Consider the following 22090-nt stretch of genomic DNA (forward strand, 5'->3'; position numbering starts at 1 on the left):
GGGACCAGGCCTGGGAGCAACAGGTGGGTTGTAGGGTGCTGGGTCCCCATCCCAGCGCTGCTGAAATCTGGTTTAGGAGATTGGAAGCAGGACTGCGTGTGCGCGCCCAGAGTGCAGTATAGGGCAGGCCCGAGGTCAGTAGTAAGTAACAGTAGTACTAACAGCCAGTGTGTCCCGTGTCAGAGGCTGCTGCGCCAGGCACTTCCTGAACGTCTCGTTGACTCCTTAGTACCTGCCTCAACGGGACTTTTAGGGCTCTGAGCACCACTGGCACAGGTGGAGCTGGAGCTTGGGGAACCCCTTCTGTGCTCACCATTAACCCTTTGGTTTCTAGAGGGCAGCTGGGGAGAGGCCAGAGCAGGGAGGTAGAGAAGAATTTCCACATCTTACCCACTTGAGCACCTTCCTGGTCTGCTGGTCTGAACTTACTTCAGAGAAACAAAACACTCGCTCAGAAGACCACGGCTGGTGGGGTGGTGGCAGGGGAGGCTGGCTTGAGGTGATGGCGAGGCCTCACAGAAGAAGTGGGCAGGGCTTGGGTGTGCAGGGAAGCCCCCACCCCCACCCCCTGCTGCCCATGGAGACCAGAGGCCTGGGGATGGCAACAGGTTTGGCCTATTTGAAAGGGGAACTAAGACAGCTATGGCAGGACCAGACACAGGGAGAACAGAAAGGGAGGAGGAAGAGCCCAGATTAGCACAAACACAAAACCAAACCCCAATGCTACCGTCTGCCCCCTAAACTTTACTCTAAAGCTTAACTCAGGCAGCAGTCCTAAGCAAATTCAACCCTGATCCCTATTTTTGCATTCATATTTTCTTTTTTTCTCTTTCTTTCCTTTTTTTTTTTTTTTTGGCTTTTTAGGGCCCCACCCATGGCATATGGAGGTTCCCAGGCTGGGGGTCAAATCGGAGTTACAGCTGCCAGCCTACACCACAGCCACAGCCGCATCAGATATGAGCTGCTTTTGCGACGTACAGCACAGCTCACGGCAACGCCGGATCCTTAACCCACTGAGCGAGGGGCCAGGGATGGAACCCGCAACCTTATGCTTCCTAGTGGGAATTCCGACATTCACATTTTCAACACTGATTGGGGCCCACGATGGGCCAGAAACTCTATTACTTAAAAAGAGGAGGCAGTGACCCAGAGACCACCTCCCCCGCATAGTCATGGAGACTCCAAAGGTATGTTTACTGCTTCCAAAAAGCAAATGTAAAGTATATATTTCCTTTGAGATCGCATTTCAGAGGTTAAGCCAAACATCAAACTTCTCTGCTTCGGGCTGTTAAAAAAAAACAAACGTCTCCACTCAGTGTGTTAACTGCGCGTCTCACCCTGATCAGAAGTTCTGATGGACAGTTAGGTTTACCTTTGATAAATAAAATATGGGCAAAGGAAGGACATTTTCACTTAAGGTAGTTTGGGTTGCTGAGAAGTCTTTCTGAGTGGGATCCACGGGGCGGGGCAGGGCAGGGTGGGGGGCAGGGGGTGGGTGACAGTGGCTAAGGCATCACATCCCCCTCCTCCCCTGTGGTTCTTTACTTTGTTCTTTGTACTTACACGTGGCCCTCGCTGGCCAGCCAAGCCTGTCCCTGACGGCAGGCAGTTCCGAGAATTGTGTGTCTCCCCAGGCCTTACCCTAGCCGGGACCTTCCCGATGCCTCCGTCCGACTCCCTCACTCCTGGGAGAGATGGTGGCTGCTCACCGAGGAGCACAGAGCTGGATGAAGACCAGCATCCCTGGGGCCTGCTTGTCCAGTTTCCAAGGCATCGGCTGGCTGGACGTCCCGGAGGTGGCTGCCCTGCTCTCCCGACCCGCAGGCTCTGGCCCTCCTCTGGGGGCAGGTCTCCACAACCTGGGAGGGCTTCGTTACTTCGTCAGCCAATAGTGTGGCACAAGTAACACCTTGGGACTGCCAGAGCTGGGTCATAAAGAGGGGTGGCTTCTGCTTTCCTTGCTGGAATATTTGCTTTTGAGACTTTGGTGGCTGTATAAGCTGACTTACAGCCAATGTACAGCCCTAAGGCCACCATGTTGGGATGAAGCTCAAATCATGCCACGTGAAGAGCCTACACAGAGAAGCCCTGACCCTTCCTGAAGAGGGAAGGGTGCCTGGCCAGCACACAGCTGCACTAGCTCTCCTTCCCTTGCTACTCTAGCCACAGGCTCAGTGCCTCCACTTTATTTATCTACTGTTGCTTTTTAAGGCCGCACGAGCAACATATGGAAGTTCCCAGGCAAGGGGTCGAATCAGAGCGACAGCTCCCAGCTTACACCACAGCCACAGCAACTTGGAATCTGAGCCTTGTCTGCGACCTACACCCCAGCTCATGGCAACGTCAGATCCCCAACCCACTGAGCAAGGCCAGGGACTGAACCCACATCTCTTGGATACTAGTCAGATTCGTTTCTGCTGCGCCACAATGGGAACTCCCTCCGTATATCCACTTTAGAGCCAGAACTCCCAGCAGACTCCTTCCTAAGCTTGTGTTCCTGCTGTGGCCCAGGTCCGATCTCTGGCCCCAGAACTTCCGCATGCCACGGGTTATGGCCAAAAAATAAACAAATAAAATACAAGAGATTAAAGAAATACAACAGCCAAATGCAATTACACAAACCTTGCTTGGGTCCTGGATTGAAAGGGAGTCTATGGGCAGTTGGGAAAATATGAATTTGGACTTGATCTTGAAAATGTTAGAGAATTCACATTAGTTTTCTCTGGTGTGATAACGACATGCTATTGCGGTTATGTAGGAGAATGCTCTTATTCTTAGGAGATTCATGCTGAAGTATTTACACCTGCAACTTTCAAATAATCCGGAATTTGAAATGTTAATAATTATGGAATCTAAATGGTGGTTATATGAATGTTCATTAAAATTTGTTTTTCAACTTTCTGTATATTTGACATTTTTGGTAAAAATTTGGGAAGGGGAGCATTCACTGAGAGAAGTAACATTTAGTGTAGATTGCCACTTGTCATGACCCCCCCAGTAAATTTCTGCCTCTTTGCCTCAGCATTTAAGACTGCTCATCTTAAAAAATTCACCCCCAAAGTTCCCCTGAGAACACATCTCCCCTGTACCTCATCCTTTGTTCTTTTCAGCAAAACTTCTGAGATGGTTGGAAAAACTCACTGTTTCCACTTTTTCCTGTTCTAGTTCCTCTTCAAGCACAATGGGCTTCTGTCCCCAACTCCACTAAGCTGCCTTGTCAAGGTCACCAGTGACCTCACTGTTGTAAATTCAGGGGCTACTTCTGGACCTACATCCTGCTCACCCACTCAGCAGCACTTGACATAGGACCTCCTTGAAACCACTTGTCCTTTTGGCTTTAGTGACGCCAAACCCTCAACTCCTTCGTCCCCCGTCGGACTCCTCTGCGCTCTGTGCTCTTTCCCCAGGTGACCTCGCCCAGGTCATGGCTTTGAACCCACGGTCAGCCGATGGCTCCCCAGCGTGGGTCTCCAGCCCTGACTCCCACCTCTGCTTCCCAAATGCTACAAGGAGCTCCCTACTCCCAGCCCATCTCCACACACCTGTTTTACTTCCAGTTTTCCTTCGCTCAGCAAGTTGGACCACCCTCCACTGAGTTGAAAAAGAATGCAGAGGGAGTTCCCCTTGTGGCTCACAGGGTTAAGAACCCGACATAGTTTCCGTGAGGATGCAGGTGGATCCCTGGTCTTGCTCAGTGGGTTAAGGAGCCAGCGTTGCCGTCAGCTGTGGTATAGGTGGCAGACGTGGCTTGAATCAGCTCTGGTTGTGGTGTAGGCTGGTAGCCGTAGCTCTGATTTGACCCCTGGCCCAAGAACTTCCCTGTGCCATGGGTGCAGCCCTAGGAAGGAAAGAAGGAAGGAAGGAAGGAAGGAAGGAGAGAAGAGAAAAGAAAAGAGAAAAGACAGAATGTAGAAATTGTTCTTGGTGGTGCTTCTTCCCCCGTCTACATCCAATACATCATCCGGTCCTGGGGCTCTGCCGCTAAAGAGATTAGTCTCTTCTTTCCATCTCTTCTGCTGCAGTGCTAGCAAAAGTCACCCTCCTGTCCCCTCTTCCGTGCTGGGCTGAAGGCCTCCTCTCCTCCCTTGTTGCTGCCACTCCGCCTCCCTGCAACCCATTCTCCACACAGCAGCCAGAGTGATCCTGTTAAAATGTCAGTCAGATCACCTTATCCCTCTACTCGGACTTTCCGCCTGCCCTCCTTCCTGAGGCCTCTAAGGCCCTGCAAGATCTGGGCCCTGATGCTCCTCCGACCCCATCTCCTGCCCCTCTCCCGCACTCCAGCTTCTTCCCTGCAGGGAGCTCACTCCTACCTCAGGGCCTTTGCACTAGCTCCTCTCTGCCTGGAATGCTCCTCTCCCAGATCTTTGCAGGGCTGGCTCCCTCCATGTCACCTCCTCAAAGAGGCCTTCCCTGTCCAACGTATTTAAAGGCACCATCCTACCCCTTCTTGGTCGCTCTCTGTAACACTGCCCCGTCTGTTTTCTTCCTAGTATTCAGTGATGCCATGTGTTTGGTTACCTGCTCCTGCCTGCTTATCTTCCCTCCCTTGAAGGCAGACTCATGAGGACGAGACCTGGTCTATTCTCAGTGACTATTACATCCCCAGTGTCCAGAACATGTTAGGAAAATGGTCTATTTTTATTGAGTCTGTTGACTAAAATGCATAATCCATCCAGTCTTTTAGGTTTTTCAAGGCTCTTTTTCTTTTTTGGCTGTCCCGTGGCATATGAAGTTCCTAGGCCAGGGATCAGATCCAAGCTGTGGTTATGACCTAAGCCGCAGCTGTGGCAACACCGGATCCTTGACCCACTATGCTGGGCTGGGGAACAAACCTGTGTCCCAGCACTCCCAAGACACCACCAATCCCGTTGTGCCACAGCGGGAACTCCTTTTTAGGTATTTCACATGCTCTTCTTGAAACAAAACCATCCCTTGACATAACATGGACTGTTTTTGTTGAGTCTACTATGCATTAGACAAGCACTCAAGTTATCTCCAATCCTTCCAAAAATCCCCTAAGGAAGATGCTGTTATCTCACCCAACCTCAAGTTTACAGAGACTCAAGTTCAAAGAGGTGAGTATTCAACCAAGATCACACAGTGAAGAAGTGGTCAATTTGGATTCCAAACCTGCTCTGTTTGATGCCAGAGCATACATTCTTCCTGCTCTGCCATGCTGTCTGAGACATCATTGAATCCCGATTTCTGTTCATTATCAACATAATATATTGGGAACTCATGCTTAGGGCCATGACGGGGTAATTGGTACCAGAATTGCCCTCCCGGGATATAAACAACTATAAAGCTGGACAAAATATATGAGGCCACTATTTTCAGGCCTTGAACAGACAGGAAGGGAAGTGTGGTCTATAACCTCTGCTGTAACATAATAATTTCACTCTTAGGAATTCACCCCAGAGAAATGAAAACGTGGATACATATCATCCACACAAAAGCTGAGGTCAGATTGTTTGGAGCATCTGTATTAATAACAAAATAAAACTGGAAGTAACTCCAGCCTTCATCAACAAGGAACCAACAGTAGTGCATTCATAAAACAGACCTCACTAGCGACAGAAAGGGATGAATATTGACAGATTTAGCAACATGGATGAATGTCATAGATGTGATTTGGAGCAAGAAAAAAAATCAGACACAGAAGACTATGTATTGTATGATTCTATTTTATAAAGTTCAATAAAAGTCAAAATTATTTTTATTTATTTTTTGTCTTTTTGTCTTTTTAGGGCTGCACCTGCGGCATATGGAGGTTCCCAGGCTAGGGGTCTAATTGGAGCTACAGCTGCCAGCTTACGCTACAGCCACAGCAATACCAGGTCTGAGCCATGTCTGTGACCTACACCACAGCTCATGGCAACGCCGGATCCTTAACCCACTGAGCGAGGCCAGGGATCGAACCTGAAACTTCACAGTTCCTAGTTGGATTCATTTCTGCTGTGGTATGACGGAACTCCAATAAAAGGCGAAACTTAAAAAAAAGAATAAAAGGAGTTCCTATTGTGGCTCAGTGGAAGCAAATCTGATTAGCATTCATGAGGTTGCAGGTTTGATCCCTGGCCTCAACATGATCGAACCCATGAGCTGGGGTGTAGGTCGCAGATGCGGCTTGGATCTGGCGTTGCTATGGCTGTAGTGTAGACCGGCAGCTGCAGCTCTGATTCGGCCCCTAGCCTGGGAACTTCCACATGTCTCGGGTGTGGCCCTAAAAAGCCAAAAAAAAAAAAAAAAAAAGCAAAATTAATCTAAAATTATTTTTTAGTAATAGAAATTGGAATAGTCCTTGCCTATGGGGTTGTGGATTAGTTGGCAGGAGGCACAAGGGAACTTTTGGATGGATAGAGATGTTCTGTCATAATTTTTTTTTTTCTTTTTTGGCTGCCCTGGGGCATATGGAGTTTCTCGGCCAGGGATCAGATCTGAGCCGCAGTCTCAACCTAAGCCACAGCTGCGGCAACACTGGAGCTTTAACCCACTGTGCCGGGCCAGGGATTGAACCTTCAGTCTGGTGCTCCCAAGATGCCACGAATCCTGTTTCTCCACAGAGAGAACTCCAGTGTTCTGTTATCTTGAAGGAGGTGCTGGTTTCAAGTGTATAAATTAGTCAAAACTCACTGAATTGAGATCATAATATCTGTTCATTTCACTGTGTGTAAATTGCTCCTGAAAATAATTCACTGGCCTCTACCTCACACAAGTTACAAAAATAAATTCTAGACGGGTTATGTTTCTGAACCTAAGAGGTAAAACAATTTTAAAAGCAAGCATGGGGGACTATTTTCATGTATTTGGAGTGGGAAAGATTTCTTAAAACGAAAACAAAGTTCTTATAATAAAGGGGGAAAAAAGGTAAGTTGGACTATATTGGGAATTTCCATTCATCAAAAGACACCATTAAGAAGTTAAAAAGGCAAGCTGCAGATGGGGGTAGATTCTTATGCAGTATAGGCACAAAATTCCTTCTAATCAATAAGAAAAAGTCAGACAAATCAAGAGAAAAACAGGCAGCCCCTCTTCTCACACTGTTCAGATTGGTGTAACTGCTCTGGGAAATAGGTTGGCGGTACCTCCGGGGCTTACCATCTGCACCCCGCCCCCTGCGCCTCCTGGGTCTGTATCCACCAGAACCACTTACATGTGTTCACCCAAAGAAAGAGACACGGACTTGCATGGAGGCACTGCTCACACCAGCCACAACCTGAAAACCATCCGGACGCACGCGGGCAGTAGAACAGATGAGTTAATGGTGGGCTGCTCACGGGATGGCATCTGGCCCAGCCAGGAAAAGAAATGAGGCACAACCACGTGCAACCACACGCGCGGGTCTCACAGACCTTCCACTGAACAAAGAAAGTAGCCAACAGCCAGAGAGGCAAAAATAATCGACCGAGTTCGAGGTGAGTATAGTGTGCCCTTTGAGAGAGGGTGGCACCTGGAAGGGAGTGTGAGGGGGCTTCTTGGGAGCTGGATGTGCTCTTTCTTGATGTGGCTGCTGAGTAGAAACTTACTGAGCTGGTAGTTTCTGTTGTGGCTCAGCGGCAAGAAACCAGAGGAAGATCCATGAAGATGTGGGTTGGATCCCTGGCCTCAATCTGGAGTGTTTTTTCCTTTTAGGGCCGCGCCTGGGGCATATGGAGGTTCCAGGCTAGGGGTCGAATCAGAGCTGTAGCTGCCAGCCTACACCATAGCCATAGCAACGCCATAGCAACGCCTTGTCTGCGACCTACACCACAGCTCAAAGCAACACTGGATCCTTAACCCACTGAGCGAGGCCAGGGATCGAACCTGCAACTTTATTGTTCTTACTCGGATTCGTCTCCACTGCACCACGATGGGAACTCCCCAAGGTTTACTTTTTAAAGTAAGATGATCTATGATCACATTAGTTTACTACTGCTGCTCTAACAGACTAGCATAAACTTTGTGGCTTAAAAGGCAGAGACTTATTCTCTCAGAGTTCTGGAGGTCAGAAGTCCCAAATCAGTATCCCTGGGCTGGAATCAAGGCGTGTTCCCTCTGGAGGCTCCAGGGGAACATCTGTTCCGTAGCTCTTTCCAGCTTCCAGAATTCACCTGCCTCCCTTGGCTCCTGAATCCTTCTGTCTCCATTGTCACATCGCCTTCTCTGACTCTGGTCCCCCTTGTCCCTCTTAGAAGGACCCTCGTGATGACACTGGGTCTGGCTCCATTTCCAGATCCTTAATCACATCTGCCAAGTCCCTTTTGCCACATAAATCAGCATATTCACAGGTTTCAGGGGCTAGGTGTGGGCACCTTTATTCCGTCTGCCGTAACGATCATGAAATCACAGGCGGCAAACAGAGAAAAGTAGGGGAAAAAATAGCCACACTCCCGCCTTTCAAATTCTTTCTCTCTGTAACAGCTGGGTGCATTTCTGCTTTGTCTTTAAAAGTATCGTTAAACTCATACTTCATATGAGCTGCATGCATTCTACTTTTGTTCACTGACTATGATCCCATCAACATTTCCAGGCTAATATGTGTTCTTCAAAATGTCATCTTAAATGGCTGTGTAATATTCTATCGCGTGGTGGTAGCCTAGGTAACTTCCCCATGCCCTTCTAGCTGGATACCCTGGTAATTTCATTTTTTTAAAAAAAACCATTTTAAATAACATCATGTTGAACCTCTTTGTAGCTATGTCTCTGTTTGACTTGCAGGTGGCTTTCCAGGCTGTAAGAGTGCGAACATTTTTCCGGCACTGACATCTACTGCCAAACTGCTTTTGCCAAGAGGGTGGGAGCAATTTACATGCCGACGCCGTGCATGGGCAGGATGTCTGTTTTGCTTCACTATCACCAGCATTCAGCAGAACCTTAAAACATTTGTTGTTCATTTGGTGGGCAGAAAAAAGAATCGCTAAGTTGTTGTAACGCTATGCCCTTGGGTTTTAGCGAAAGGAGCAAAACAGAAGAGTTAATGTGGAAACCACTTTAGCTTTGGCTGCAAAGTTTTGTTCATCATCCGGGAATTCAACTCCAAGGGACTCATATTAAAGAAATAATCAGAGGGAGATGAAAATTGGCACGCAAAGATGTGTATCATAGTATCATTTGTAATAGCCAAATCTAAAAACAACTTACACGTTAAAAATCAATAGGGAGTTCCCATTGTGGTTCATCGGGTTAAGAACCTGACATAGTGGCCATGAGGATGCGGGTTCGATCCCCGGCCTTGCTCAGTGGGTTGAGGATCCAGCACTGCTGTGGCTGTGGCTCCAATTCGACCCCTAGCCTGGGAACTTCCATATGCCACGGGTGTGGCCGTAAAAAAGAAAACACGAAAGGGGAAAAAATCCGTAAGGATGTGTGATCCTGGGGATGTCCCTGCACCTGGGCTCTCTTGTTTTCACTTGGAGTCCCTCTTGCCCTGTCTCTCTGCTACCCATTCACCCATTCATCTGCTCCAGCTCTGTGCTGCCAGCTGAGGACAGAGCAAAGAACGAAACAGTGGGGACCAAGAAAACTGCCCTCGTGGAGCTTTCAATGCTGGCTGGTAGACAGACCTACTTCACCGAAGGACCCCTTCAGCCCAGCTTTCCCATCTTGAAAAGCGGGGAATTGGAACAGTTAGCATCTGTGCGCGTGCAAATCCAACTTCCAAGTCTCTGGTTAACCTATGTGTGTGTTATTCCTCTTGGTCCCGCACAATCTCCTTGAAGCTGTGGAGGGGGATCGGCTGTCTTGTTGGCCTCTTCCTGGAAATGGCACTTAAATGTCCTGTGTTCATTCTGTGTGATTTCGGTGGTGCTAATTCCTAGGGATTAGGAGAAGGTCCGTGACCCAGACCTGGTGTCGCCTGATCTTGGGACTTTTTCTGGGGTTAGCTGCTTTGGTCCTGGGGTTGGTTAGCTGCTAGAAATGAAACCTGGAGCTGCTAATAATGAGCTCACTATACTCAGGGCTGCAGCACAGGCCGGGGCAATCTGCGCTCTGCACAAGTTCAGCCTGTGCTTCTCTTGCCAAACCTTATGTCCTGGATGCAGGACTGTGCCAGCCAGATGGAAGGGAATGCCTTTTTGAAATGTACACACCCAGAGTTAGTGGCTTTTTTGTAATTGATCCATCCCAGGGGCCTCTTTTTTGTTTCGTTTTGTAATTTTCCCAGAGGACACCTGGGGACCCTGCCATAGTGGAGAAGAAGCTGCCTGAGCATAAAGGCAACACAGAGGAAAGCAGATGGGAGAAAGAGGAAGACGTGTTCCTGAGAGTGAAGTTCGAGGGCCTGTTGCAGCCGTTCCTGATGCTGGATCTAGTGATGAACTTTTCAGTTACGTGAACCAAGAAATAAGCGCTCTCTCCCCAATGTTTTTTTCCTTAAACCAGTTTTCACTGGGGTTCTGTTACTTGCGAGTGTAGCGGGACTGGCCTATATTGTGAGGGACGGCCTGCCATCTCCTCACACAGCTCAGCACACCCTCAGTTCCTCCCTGTGGGTGGTCAGTTTCCTTACCTCTAAAAGGAAAGAGATGGCCACAGGAAGCGGCCCTAGAAAAGGCAAAAAGACAAAAAAATAAATACATAAATAGAAATTAAAATAAAAGGAGAGAGTGGAATGAGCAGCCCTTCCTATTTTAAGGCCGACTGTAGATACTGGATTTCAGAGGAACCCTGTTACCAGAAGTCGGGAAGGCAGAGCTTATGGAGCCCCTTCTAGAGTGGTGATGATGGCAGCTGGGAGCGATTAAGCGATTTGTTCAGTCACATACAACAAGCATCCAGAGCTGCTGGGATTCAGACCTTAGCCTCCACGGCTCCAAGTCCTGGGTTCCACTGACAGGTGGGGAAGCTGTGATCTGTACAAAGGAAACAACTTTAAAATCACGGGAATGGCAAGAGGGTTAATTAGTGGCAGGCTCTTCCGATTTCCCCCTGGTGCTTTTCCCTCTGCATTGTGCTGCCTCTTGGCTGGTAGTAGCCATAAAAGACTTCTGGAAAGAAAAGTCAACACAGCTTTCGCCCAGAGGACTGGCAAAAGCTCGTGTAGTAAGTGTCATTTGATGAGGGTATGGGAAAGCCCTCTGTCCACGGCTTGCAGAGGTGAAGGCTGGTGTGGCCACACCCTCTCACGCCCTTGGCACAGCCTCATCCCTGCCCCTTGAGGCTCTGTGTGGTCACGTGACTTGCTTTGGCCAATGGTGTGTGCATGGAAGCACCAGGGTGTCCATTCTGAGCCTGGGACTTAGTTGGCCTAGCGTGTTGCCATTAGGCCTGTGTCTCTGCTCTGGCCTGAGCTGCTTGCTGTGGTGGCAGAGCCTCCTTGGCCTGGGCCCCAGAATGAGACACCTGAAGCAGGTCTGAGCCAGCCGGACCTGCAGCCTACCACAGGGCAGCCCTAGACAAGCCAGGCTAGAGCAACTGGCACAAGATTTGTTTTTGTCTTTTCAGGGCCGCACCCTCAGCACATGGAAGTTCCCAGGCTAGGGGTCAAATAGGAGCTGCAGCTGTCAGTCTACACCACAGACACAGCCACGGGGGGTCCATGCCAAGTCTGCAACCTACACCACAGCTCACAGCAGCGCCGGATCCCCGACCCACTGAGCGAGGCCAGGGATCAAACCTGCATCCTCATGGATACTAGGAGGATTTGTTTTCGCTGTGCCACAATGGGAACTCCGGGAGCAGGGTTACTATTTGAAGTTGCTGAATTTTTGCTCTTCGTTATAGAACAACAACGGAAAGTTACAGGAAGGGTTTATTACAATTAAAGTGAATATACCCACATAAGCTGATGTTTCCACCTCTCCCTCCTGACCCCAAGGACACATACTCGTACTTGAGGAAACCTTCATAAAGACGCTCACGGCAGCATTGTAAGAGCAAAGAAGCCCAAAATAACCCAAATGTCCAGCAACAGGAGAACAGATAAAGACACATGCGTTTTTTGGAACACCACTGCAGCTCTTAAAAGAAACGGTACAGAGCTATTTAAATAAAGCTGGATAGATTTCCAAGACATATTGTTGAGTTAAAAAAGCAAGCTGTAGAACAATATGTACAGTATGATCCCATTTATGTTAAAACACACTCACAGGCTTGCTCAAAACAATACTACTCATTTACTATACGGTACTATGCATACAGTATCTCACTAGACACGCGCACGCACTGTCCACCGAGGTCTAGAAGGGCCCACCAGAAACTCATATCAGGGGTTACTTCCAGGGAAGAGACCAAGACTGCAGACAGGTAATCAAAGGACATTTTTTTTTTTTTTTTGTCTTTTTACTGCTGCACCTGCGGCATATGAAGGTTCCCAGGCTAGGGGTCCAATTGGAGCTACAGCTGCTGGCCTACACCATGGCCACAGCCATGCAGGATCCGAGCCACATCTGTGACCTACACCACAGCTCACGGCAATGTTGGATCCTGAACCCACTAAGCGAGGCTAGGCTCGAACCTGCATCCTCACGGATGCTAGTCAGATTCTTTTCCACTGAGCCATGATGGGAACTCCTCAAAGGACACTTTAGCTTGACCTGTTACACTCTTTTTTAAAAAGCAAGGATAGGAACTCCATGGTGGTCTAGTGGTTAAGGATCTGGTATTGTTACTGCTGTGGCACGGGTTCGATCCACAGCCCAGGAACTTTTGTATGCTGCAAACACAGCCCCCCACCAAAAACAGCAAGGACAATCTATCTACACGTTACTTGTACACTTGAAAAATAATTTTCTGAAAGGGAGGAAATACATATGAATATACACACACGCATACAATGAATATAAAGTTCAGGTTATTTTAAATGTCCTTTAGAGGCAGACAGGCCTGACTTCTAATCCCACTTCCGCCACCGGCTTACTGTGTAACGCACGCAAGTCACTCCACCATGCTGACCCTCTGTTTTGTCCTTTGAAAGCGAGGATCCGCGTTTCTATTTAACAGGACTGTCATAAACACACAGCCGTGCATGGGAGGCTCCAAGAAGCGCATCTGACGGGCAGTCTGTGTTCACTTAAACGGCGACTCCCTGTCCTTCCATTTCCTAGCCGTGCCTCATGCCACCCTTGCGTCCATGCCAGCCATCACAGGCAGCAGAGATGGCCTTGGGGTGTCTCCTCAGCATCTCTCCCTCCTGTGGTAGGACAGCTCCCTAAGGAGGATGCCCTCACTCCCAGGCCCTGGGAATATGTCGGGTTAGATGGTAAAGGGGGATGAATTCAGTCTCCCGATCAGCTGATTATCCAAGTGGGCCTCACATAACCGCAAAGTCATTTCCACTAGGAAGAGAGGGCCCATGCGAGGATGAGGTCAATGAGAGGGACCAGGGCTCATCAGAAGCATCTGGATGATAGCACATGGGCACCTGGATCCATGCTTGAAGTTCTGCGGTGGCCATGATGTTTTTTTCTTCTTTTTTTAGCCCAGCACCTAAGGCATATGTAAGTTTCCAGGCTAGGGGTCCAATCAGAGCTGCAGCTGCCAGCCTCCACCACAGCCACAGCAATGCCGATCAAAGCCATGTCTGTCACCTGTACCGCAGCTCGTGGCAGTGCCAGATCCTTAACCCACTGAGCAGGGCCAGGGATCGAACCTGCGTTCTCATGGATACTAGTCGGGTTCAATACCACTGAGCCGCAAGGGAACTCCCTGGGGTGACCCTGACTTTTCATTTATATGAGGCAATAACAATGCTCCACCCCTTCCTTTCTTCTCAGCCAATCGGAATTGGAGTTTTGTTCATTGCCAGTGAAATAATCCTTTGAGGACCTGATGATCTAGAAACCCTTTCCCCAGAGGCAAACACATGCAGACAGACCTCTGAAAACAATTTCAGGGAAACTTTTGACCCCGTGAGGTCAGGCCCCAGGTTATGAAGTCCTATTCAGGGGGTCCAGGATCCCTCTCCCCATTGCTGTAGCGGAGCTTTGATATGGGTCACAAGTGACTGGGTCAAAGAACTCAAGGTACAGAGGCTCTCTGGGAAAACTCCACTCTTACCTTCTTTGAAGGAAATCTCTCTGCCCCACTTTTGAGGGAGGGTGTAAGACGGGAGAAAATTCAACGGCCCTGGAATCTCCTTCCTGGTGTATTTCTCTCTTTCTTCTCTCTTCCCACACTGAGAACATCTAAAGATCAGAGAGGTACAGTGACTCACCTGAGATACACAGCATGGTATATGTAGAAGGTTTTGAATTCTGGCCTAGTTAGCTCATGGCTTCCATTTCCTCCTAGAATAAAAAGGAAACTTCTCACTATGGCCACAAGGCCCTATCCAATTTATCCCTTGCTTCTTTTCTTTAAATTTTTAATTAATTAATTTATCTGTTTGCTTTTGAGAGCCATGCCCACAGCAAATGGAGGGTCCCAGGCCAGGGGTCCAATTGGAGCTACAGCTGCCAGCCTATGCCACACCACAGCAGGATCCAAGCTGCGTCTGCGACCTACCCCACAGCTCAAGATTAACACCAAATCCTCAACCCACTGAGCGAGGGCAGGGATTGAACCCGCAACCTCATGGTTCCTAGTCGGATTCGTTTCCACGGCACAACGACGACGGGAACTCCTGATTCCTTGCTTCTAAGCCTCTACTTTGAGCCCCGTACCCCCCCCCCCCGCCCCGTTCACTATGTTCCCTCCTGCTGGCTATTCTGGCTTGCTTCCTGTCTCTCAAACATGCCAAACACGCTCCTTTTCCCTGCTCTCCCTTCCGCATGGAACCAATACTAGCTAACTTGAGAGGCAGACCAAGAACACGTTCAAGAGCCAGCAAAGTATGGGCTCTCCAAATTTTTTTTAAATTTTATTTTTCTTTGTTTTTAGGGCCGTACCACAGCACACGGTGGATGTTCCCAGGCTAGGGGTCAAATCAGAGCTGTGGCCACCAGCCTACACCACAGCCACAGCAACACCAGATCCGAGCCGCATCTGTGACCTACACCACAGCTCACAGCAACGCTGGATCCTTAACCCACTGAGCGAGGCCAGGGGTCGAACCTGCAATCTCATATACACTACTTTGCGCTGTTAACCTGCTCAGCCACAATGGAAACTCCTCTCTAAAATTATTTTTGAAAACATTTAATGCTGCAAAGAAGCTATTAAGGAGGGAGCTCCCTTCGAGGCTCAGTGGTTAACCAACCTGACTAAGATCCAGAAGGATGCAGATTCGATCCCTGGCCTCACTCGGTGGGTTGGGGATCCAGTGTTCCTGTGAGCTGTGGTATAGGTCGCAGACATGGCTCGGATCTGGTGTTGCTGTGGCTGTGGTGTAGGCTGGTGGCCACGGCTCTGATTCGACCCTAGCCTAGGAACCTCCATATGCCTCGGGAGTGGCCCTAAAAAGCAAAAAAAAAAAAAAAAAGAAAGAAAGAAAAAGAAAAGCAGCAACAACAGCAGCTATTCAGGGAAAAAACAGAACATGGATTCCTTTATATTCATTTCATCATTATTTTTTAAGTGAATATTGGCCTATAATTTTCTTTTCTCAGACTCTCCTTGTCAGGGTTTGGGTACCAAAGTTAGGCTAGCCTCATAAAATGAACTGGCCCGTGATTACTCTTCTAGTCTCTGGAGGAGTTTACATGCTATTGGAATTATTTCTTCCTTAGATGTTGAGCAGAACTTGCCACTGACAATGTCTGGACTCAGAATTTTCTTTGTGGTTAATTTTTTAAAAAGTAACTGATTCGGGAGTTTTCACTGTGGCGCAACAAGATTGGTGGCATCTCTGCAGTGCCAGGACGAAGGTTCCATTCCCTGCTGGGTACAGCAGATTAAAGGATCCAGCCTTGCTCCAGCTGCAACTTATGTCACAATAATGGCTTATAGCTTGGATCTGATCCTTGGCCCAGGAACTCCATATGCCAGGGGGCAGCCAAAAAAGAAGAAGAAAAAAAAAAGATATTGAATATTTTTTAAAACTAATGATTTACTTAAATGGTATTAGGATTTAGCAAAAGCTATATTTTCTTTCTGAGTCACATTTGGCAGGTTACAGTTTTCCAGCGATTTGTCCATTTCATCTATATTTTCAGATTTATTACTATAAAGTTCTTTTTTTTTTTTTTTTTTTTTTGCATTTTAGGGCCACACCCACAGGCATATGGATGTTCCCAGGCTAGGGGTCTAATTGGAGCTGTAACTGCCAGCCAACACCAGAGCCACACCAACCAGGGATCTGAGCCGTGTCTGCAACCCACACCATAGCTCACAGCAACGCGGGATCCTTAACCCACTGAGAAGGCCAGGGATCAAACCCACATCCTCATGGATAATAGATTTGTTTCCGCTGTGCTACAGCAGGAACTCCTATAAAGTTTTTTAGTATCCATTTTTTACCTTGTTACTATCTGTAGCACCTGTAGCAAGGTCCCCCTTTAAATTCCTCATATCAGCTACTTAACACCCTTTCTCTTTTTGTTCTTGATCAATATCAATGGAGGTTGGCATTTTTTTCTAAGCCTTTCAAGCAACCAACTTTTAGTTGATTATCCTACTGAAGGTCTGCTTTCTATTTAATGTTTTCCCCCTTTATGGCAATTTTCTCCTTTTCAAAATGTGTTTTGCTATTATTTTTCTAACTCCTCAAGATGGATACATTTAATGTTAACAAATTTCCCTCTAAGTATTGCTTGACTGCATCACACAAGTTTTAGTATACAGAATTTTTTTTTTTTTTTCTTTTTTGGGTGCCTGGCAGCTTATGGAGTTCCTAGGCCTGGGATCAGACTGGAGTCCCAGTTTTGACCTATGCTGCAGCTGCTGAAATGCCAGATCTTTAACCTACTGTGCTGGTCTGGGGATCAAACCTGTGTCCCAGCACTCCCAAGACACCGCCTGATCTGTTGCACCACAGCAGGAACTCCTACATAGTATTTTTGTTATCACACAGGTCAAAATGTTTTGTAATTTCCATTACAACTTCTTCATTGACCCAGAGGCTATTTAAAAGAGCATTTCGGGAGTTCCCGTTGTGGCGCAGTGGTTAACGAATCTGACTAGGAACCATGAGGTTGTGAGTTTGGTCCCTGCCCTTGCTCAGTGGGTTAAGGATCCGGCGTTGCCGTGAGCTGTGGTGTAGGTTGCAGACACGCCTTGGATCCCGCGTAGCTGTGGCTCTGGCGTAGGCCGGTGGCTACAGCTCCAATTCGACCCCTAGCCTGGGAACCTCCATATGCTGCAGAAGCAGCCCAAAGAAATAGCAAAAAGACAAAAAAAATAAAAATAAAAAAAGAGCATTTCTTAATTTATAAGCGAGGATTTTTAAAGTTTTTTGTTGTTATTAATTTATAACAATTTTATTGTGGTAAAGAACATATTCTGTTTGATTTCAAACAGTTGAAATTTGATACTTTATAGTCCAGAATGTGATCAATTTTTATAAATCCACCGTCTGTGCTTGAATGAGGTATGCATTTAGAAGCTGGTGGTTACAGTGGTAAATATATGTCCATGACATCACACTTTTGTCTTTCAAATGTTCTATATCCTTGGAGTTCCTGTTGTGGTGCAGCGGAAACAAATCTGACTAGGAACCATAAGGTTGCGGGTTCAATCCCTGGCCTCGCTCAGTGGGTTAAGGATGTGGAGTTGCCATGAGCTGTGGTGTAGGCCGGCAGCTGTAGCTCCAATTTGACCCCTAGCCTGGGAACCTCCATATGCCACAGATGTGGCCCTAAAAAGACAAAAGACAAAAAAAAAAAAAGTTCTATATTCTTAATGATCTTTTTCTATTGGCTGATAGCATTTATTGAGAAGTGGGTTCAAATCTCCCACTATCATTTTTTTTTTTTTTTGTCTTTTGCCTTTTCTAGGGCCGCACCCACAGCCTATGCCACAGCCACAGCAACATGGGATCCGAGCCGCGTCTGCGACCTACACCGCAGCTCACAGCAATGCCGGATCCTTAACCCACTGAGCAAGGCCAGGGATCAAACCCGCACCTCATGGTTCCTAGTCACATTTGTTAACCACTGTGCCAAGACAGGAACTCCTATCATTGTTGAATTATGTAGTTTTCCTCATAGTTTTATCAATTTTTAGTTTATACATTTTGACACTATGTTGTTAGGTGCATGGAAATTTAAAAATTTCAAAAGTTTCTAGTGAATTGAACTTTTATCATTAAAATATCATTTTAGCCCTAATTTCTTGCTTTAAATTAAACTTATAGGAGCTCCTGTCATGACTCAGGGGTTAAGGAACCTGACTCATATCCATGAGGACTCAAGTTTGATCCCTGGCCCCGCTCAGTGAGTTAAGGATCCAGCATTGCTGTGAGCTGTGGTGTAGGTCACAGACGCGGCTCGGATCCCACGTTACTGTGGCTGTGGTGTAGGCCGGCAGCTGTAGCTCTGATTGGACCCCTAGTCTGGGAACCTCCATATGCCTCAAGTGTGGCCCTTAACAACAAACCAAAAAACAACCCACCCAAACCTTATAGCTATGCCAGCTTTATTTAGGCATTTGTACATTATATTCCTTTCCATTGTTTTACTTTAAGCTTTTCCATATTATTTTTTTTCCTTCCTTTTTTCTTTTACAGCTGCACCTGAGACATATGGAGGTTCCCAGGCTAGGGGTCAAATCTGGACAGCACCATGGGATCCTTAACTCACTAAGCAAGGCAAGGGATTGAACTGGCATTCTCACGGACACTATGTCATGTTCTTAACCTGCTGAGTCACAGTGGGAACTCCTATATATTTTTTTTAAAGCTTAAACTTTTTTTTAATTGAAGTACAGTTGATTTGCAATGTTGTGGCAATTGCCGCTGTACAGCAAACTGACTCAGGCATACATATATATACATTCTTTTTCTCATATTATCTTCCATCGTCTTCTATCCCAAGAGACCAGATCTAGTTCCCTCTGCTGTACAGCAGGACCTCACTGCTTATCCATTCTAAATGTAACAGTTCACAACGACTAACCCCAAACTCCTTGTCCATCCCGCTCCCTTCCCCCTCCCCACTGGCGACCACAAGTCTGTTTTCTGTGTCTATGAATCTGTTTCTGTTTTGTAGATAGGTTCATTTGTGCCATATTTCACAGTCCACATACAAGTGATACCTTATCATATTTTTCTGACTTACTTCACTTAGTATGAGAGTCTCTAGTTGCATCCATGTTGCTGCAGATGGCATTATTTTGTTCTTTTTCATGACTGAGTAGTATTCCATTGTGTATCTATACCACATCTTCTTAATCCATTCATCTGTCCATGGACATTTAGGTTGTTCCCATGTCTTGTGAAGAGTGCTGCAATGAACATAGCGGTGCAATACATCTTGTAAATATCCTCAGTTGATTTTTTTAAAAAAAATCCAGTCTGTCTCTCTACTTATCTCACTGACTTGGTCTCTGTCTTCGTGTCCCTATCTTTCTTTGTTGTGCCTTGGTCATATTCTTCTTCCGTCTCTCTCCTCCTCTGTAAGGTACAATCCCAGAGATTCTGACTCCACCCGTACCCTTACTCCCCGACTTTATCTCCAGGATGTCTGCTGAGCCAGCCTCGACCTTGGTCGCCAGGCCCTCTATTTCTGCCCTGTTCCCCTTTCTGGTCTCTATGCCTTTTGTTTCTACACTGCCTCCACCACCTCCATCACTGCCCCTTCTATCCAGCGCCATTCTCTCTGCCCTTATTCCTTTACCTGTCACTGCATCACTGAATGTGTGGCGACTCCCCTGGAGTCACCAGAGTGACATCACTATTGCTCCCTACTCAGAGTCTGTGCCTTCTCAGTTCCCTCTCTGTCTCTGGGTCTCTGTCTCCTCCCACTCTGAAGCCACCATCTCAACTACCCTCCCTCTGCTTCTGTGTCCTCTATTCCTGTCATGGTCCCCTCTCTGCCTTTGACCCTCCCAGCTCTGCCCCCTCTGCTTCTGTTCCCTCTCTGCCACTTTGCATTGTCTCTGACTGCTCTGTAGATCAGTCCATTCCTTCCCTAATACCGTTTTCTGTACGTGCCTTTATCTCTGTCCCCTCTGCCTGTCCTCTTTGCCTCTGTCCCTGTTGCCTTCAGTTTTGTCTCTGGCACCTTTCCCTCTATCTGCTTTTTGCTTTTTTTTTTTGGCCTTTTTGCCTTTTCTAGGGCTGCTCCCACGACATATGGAGGTTCCCAGGCTAGGGGTCGAATCGGAGCTGGAGCCGCTGGCCTACACCACAGCCACAGCAATGCCAGATCCGAGCCTCCTCTGAGACCTACACCACAGCCCAGGGCAACGCTGGATCCTTAACCCAGGGATCGAACCCGAAACCTCATGGTTCCTAGTCAGATTAATTAACCACTGCCCATGATGGGGAACTCCCACCTTTCCCTCTATTTTTGTCACACCACCCCCCCGCATGATTTCCATCTCTCATCTCTTGCTCTCTCCTGTCACTGTCCTCTGTATCTTGATCGCCCCTGTCTTCTGTCTGTGATCATCACCTCCTCTATTTGCCACTGTCCCCCTCATCTCTTTCCCCTTTATCACTGTCCCCTTGGTCTTTGTCCCTCCTGTCCCTGTCCTTCCTCTCCCTCCTGGTGACGCTCTTCTGTCTTACGGTCCCCTTGGTCTCTCTCTCTCTGCCTTGGTTCTTAGACCCTGTGGACTCTGTCCAGGCATCTTGGGGCCTTTGTCTTAGTCCCCCCAGTCTCTGTCGACCTCGCGTCCACCCCCAACTCCATCTCCTCTGCAACCTTCACCCCTCGGGGCCTCCCTCTCTCCGCCGTCTCTGCTTCTGCTTCGCCCCCGCCGCCACTTCCGACGCAGCGCCTCCGGCGTCTCCTCGCCGCCTCCGCCGCCGTCCGCCCTCCCCTCGCCCCCGCCGCCTCTGCCTTCAGGTCCTGTCTGTCCCCTCCGACTCGATAACAACCCTCCCCATCGTTCCGCATCACGGTCACTGTCTCTCTCGCCTCGGGGTCCTTCCCCGGGGCACCTCAATGTCTTCCTTCGTCGCTTCCAGCGTCTCCACCCCTGCGACTTTCTAACTGGCTGCACCGTCGCGTGTGTGTGTGTGTGTGTGTGTGTGGTGTGTGTAGGGGGCGTCACTTTCCTCTAGCCTTTCTCTGTCGGGCCATCTCTGGGGCTCTGTCCCTCAGGAAGATTTTTTAAGAGGCCACATCCTCTGCCAGAGCGTTTCCGGCTCAGAGGGGGTCCCCCTCCGTCCATGGGTCCGTCAGTCAACCCGGTCGTCCCCCTGGTCCACCTGGTCGTCTCACCTCACGCTTCGCCTCAGGCTTTTTCCCGCCTTTTATCGCGCCTCACGCTGAAAAAAAAAAGAAAGAGAAACACGAGCGCATGCGCACCAACCACCGCACTGGAGAAAGCGCGCGCGACCCGCCCGCGGGCTCGCAAGAGCTCACGCGAACTCGCCTTCGAGCTCACGCACTCCGGGGGCCCGCTCCGCAACTAGTGACGTCACGGAGGCTGTACCCGGCCTTATTGGCTGCCTTCAGCCAGCACGCGCTTGCTGGAGTAAGGGGCCAAGCGCCAGGGGGCGCTCAAAAGCGTCTGAGCGCGGGGACCCTGCAAACCCTGTAGAGACTCGAGTCGTCATGGCAACTCTGCCCCATCTACTTGGATACCTGCTCTATTTGGTTGGATCCGCTCATCTGATTGGACGGCTGTTGCGTTAATTCCTGTATCTGATTGGATGCCAGGATTCTTGATCTTTGCTTCCTCTCAGCATGTCTCTCTTCTGGTCGGGTTTCTGGAGATGGAAAGTGACTTGAGTTGCCAGGGGGTGTTGCACCAGGCACTGGAACTTGGCCGAAGTCAGCTGACCAGATTGGCTGTCTCTCACATACTGCCTCCCTTTCCCCGCCAGAGGGCGCCACTATGTTCTGGGCCCTTGGAGGCCTTGGCGACTGGTGTCGTCACTGGCAGTCCGCTCTGGATTGGCTCCGTGTCTCCGCAGCAGCAGTCATAGGAGCGGTCTCGAGAACGACATCACAGGGAGAGAGAAACCGTGTGCCCAGGCATCGTGAATGACCTTGGTCTCAGATACTTGAGGCTGCAAAGGGCACACACCTTCATTATCCCTTCCAGTCTCCGTAATCACCCCCAGACGTGCAAACTATTTTTAGAATGGACACCTGCTGCCGCAAAGGACTCATATAAT

The 22090-nt window shown here is 48.4% G+C and overlaps 1 protein-coding gene and 1 long non-coding RNA gene across 2 annotated transcripts in view; both read right to left on the bottom strand.

Moving 5' to 3' along the window:
- Positions 1 to 19127, bottom strand: part of LRRC4B (leucine rich repeat containing 4B) — a 63090-nt gene extending 43963 nt beyond the window's left edge. Inside the window, exons 1-2 of the mRNA XM_021094800.1 lie at positions 19077 to 19127; positions 13981 to 14108 (exon numbers count right to left, since the gene is read on the bottom strand). The gene's annotated coding sequence lies outside the window, so the exon portion shown is untranslated. The remainder of the gene's footprint in view (positions 1 to 13980; positions 14109 to 19076) is intronic.
- Positions 19187 to 22090, bottom strand: LOC110261022. The gene is made up of 3 exons (XR_002344728.1): positions 21555 to 22090; positions 21189 to 21235; positions 19187 to 19242 (listed from the first exon to the last, which is right to left on the bottom strand). It is a non-coding gene; the product is annotated as an uncharacterized LOC110261022 (long non-coding RNA).

This window comes from Sus scrofa, chromosome 6 (genome assembly GCF_000003025.6).
Source record: "Sus scrofa isolate TJ Tabasco breed Duroc chromosome 6, Sscrofa11.1, whole genome shotgun sequence".
Lineage (NCBI taxonomy): Eukaryota > Metazoa > Chordata > Mammalia > Artiodactyla > Suidae > Sus > Sus scrofa.